Here is a 2,922-nt window from a genome sequence, read left to right as displayed (position 1 = left end):
TACAACTTTTCATGATATAGGAAAATGATCATAAGTGTTCCTTGGTGTGTAAAGAGAAGAATTAATCAGTGAACAAGTTTGTCAAACCACCCACATACCACTTCAATCACTTATTTTTCTACCCTTCACTCTTTTTTTTTTTTTTTTTTTTTGTCTTTTTCGTGACCGGCACTCAGCCAGTGAGTGTACCGGCCAGTCCTATATAGGATCCGAACCCGCGGCGGGAGCGTCGCTGCGCTCCCAGCGCCGCACTCTCCCGAGTGCGCCACGGGCTCAGCCCCTTCACTCGTTTTTCATACTACTTGTTAGCATTTGTATTCTGGAAGAAGGATACATTATGTTAAATATTTCTTTTTCTTCATACCAAGAAAACTTTTCTACAGTACAGACATGACAAAAGAGTGGTGGAAATAAACAAAGGAACTATAAATATTGTTGTACTAGACTATAAGAAGGCAAGCATTGTAATAGATTCTGGGCAAATTTACCTTCTTGAATATGAATAATGATATGTAATATTCTTGCTTCTATGAAGAATGGAAGCATAATAAACTTGCTAATAATGCCTAAATTTTGAATCACAGCTTTATTCCAAAAAATTAAAACTTTGGTGTTCACGTCTTTAAATGTATGGTTTAGGGGCCAGCGCCTCAGGGTGAGCTGGTCGCCCCAGAGCAGGGATCGGGGTCCAGTCTCACCTCTCCGAACCCTGAAGGACTGTGTGAAGCGGGGACGCCAGCTATGCTCCAGACTACTTGGTGCCAGGAGGTGAGATCAGAGCTGAGAAGGAAGAATTAACTCCAAAGGAACATATTTCTAAAGAAACAGAGTACTACAGACTGGTTTTGGGAGGGCTGCCAGGAAATGTTCCCCAGCATCTTTACTTTGGGAGCAGCCTAGACAAGCCCCATGGTCCCAGGATAATTAAGAAGACAAGGTCAAAGAGGAGAGATATCACAGATGGGTCAACCAGGCAGCATGAGGCCTGTGCTGTTGAGAGTGGAGAAAAGCATGAGAAATTAAGAAAAAAGTTAGTGTCAGCACACAACTCATTACGAATCATACAATTCCTAGTGGTCAGATAATATCAATGTGGAAAATGTGACATATTTCATTCAGATGGTGGACTTCCACCAACATCAGAGACGTCACACTGGTGAAAAGTCTTTTGAATGTAAAGACTATGAAAAGGATTCCAGATATAATTCATTACTTATTTGGCATCAGATAATTCACACTGGGAAGAAACCATTTAAATGTGAAAAATGTGGGAAAGGTTTAAGTTGAGTCACAGCCTTGATTCAGCACCAGAGCATCCACACTGGAGAAAAGTCCGATGAATTAAGGAGTGTGGCAAGGCCTTCACTAGCAGCTCAGTCTTACTTTTGCAGCAGAGGTTCCACACTGGGGAGAAGCTATGAATGTAAGGAATGTCAGAAAACTTTCAGTTGTAACTCAAGCTTCATTGACTATCAGCGAGAAAACCTGTAAGTGTAAAGAGTGTGGGAAAGGGTTACATTCCAAAAGAGTGTGGGAAATGGTTACATTCCAACACAGCCTTGGCTCAGCATCAGCAAATTCACACTGGAGAGAAGCCCTTTGAATGTAAGGGGTATGGGAAGGCGTTCGATCAGAAAATAACTCTGGTTCAGCATAAGCGAGTTCTTACTGGAGCCACTGACTTTTGAGGACATGGCTGTGTACTTCACCCAGAATAAGTAGGTCAGCCAGGACCCTGCACAGAGGGTCCTGTATGGGGAGGTAATGATGGAGAATTATGCAAATGTGGCTTTCGTGGTGGTGTTTCCATTCCCCAGATCTGTTCAAATCTTCCAGATGGAGAGGGGCAAGCACCATGGGACTCAGAGGTTGTGAGAGGCATCAGTCTAGGTGGAGAGTCCTTGATCAAGAATGTAGAGCCAGATATAAAGCAGGAAGCCTCTGAAGAAACAGAGTTGCACAGAATGCCACTAAGAGGACTCCTAAGAAACGTTTCTCAGCACTTGGATTTTAAAAGCAAAGCAATAAGGCAGACATTGAGTCTAAATCCAAATCTGATACTTCAAGGTGGAATGAAGTTCTATGAATGTAAAGAGTGTGGGAAAATCTTCAGATATAACTCAAAGTTTATTGGGCATCAGATGAGTCATACTAGGGAAAAGCCTTTTAAATATAAGGAATGTGGCAAAGCTTTCAAGTCCAGCTATGACTGTATTGTACCTGAGAAAAAACACTTTGGGGAAGGGCCAGTGAATGTAAGGAGGGTGGCAAAGGTTTGAGTTCCAATACAGCCTTGACTCAACATCAGAACATCCACACTGGAGAGAAACCCTATGAATGTAAGGAGTGTGGGTGGCAAGGCTTCCATGGGAGCACAGCACACCTTCGGCATCACAGATTACACACGGGGGAGAAACTCTATACATGTAAGGAATGTTGAAAACTATTGGTTGTAGGTCACTTTTTATTGTCCATCAGACTATTCATACTGGGGAGAAACCCTGCCAATGTCAGGAGTGTGGCAAAACCTTCACTCGGAAAATAGCCTCCATTAAGCATCAGAGAGTTTAAACTGCGGAGAAGCCTTCTGAATGTAAGGTGTGTGGGAAAGCCTTCAAATACTATGGAAGGACTTTTATATAAAATATGTCACATTTTATTTATTTTCTTGCAGATATTTAAAATCTAAATCTACTCAATATGATATTTTACACTTTTAGAGTTTCTTATGTGAGGCCATTCTTGTGTTTCTGAGATAAATCTACCCTGATCATAATATTTTGTAAACATTCATCTACATAATTAAACACATGCAGAAAAGTTGATTTGAAATCCACTTGTAATATTTTTAAATATTATTTTGCCTATCATCATAAATGATATTGACTTGTAATGCTTACTTTTTTATGCAGTACTTTTCTG

The 2,922-nt window shown here is 40.9% G+C and overlaps 1 pseudogene; it reads left to right on the top strand.

Annotated features, from left to right (window-relative positions):
* Positions 1-741: 741 nt before the first annotated feature.
* LOC134376205 (zinc finger protein 621-like) lies at positions 742-2,643 on the top strand (annotated as a pseudogene).
* The last annotated feature ends 279 nt before the right edge of the window (positions 2,644-2,922 follow it).

Source organism: Cynocephalus volans, chromosome 4, assembly GCF_027409185.1.
Source record: "Cynocephalus volans isolate mCynVol1 chromosome 4, mCynVol1.pri, whole genome shotgun sequence".
In the NCBI taxonomy this organism is placed as follows: Eukaryota; Metazoa; Chordata; class Mammalia; order Dermoptera; family Cynocephalidae; genus Cynocephalus; species Cynocephalus volans.
This window is presented reverse-complemented; position numbering and strand designations above follow the sequence as displayed.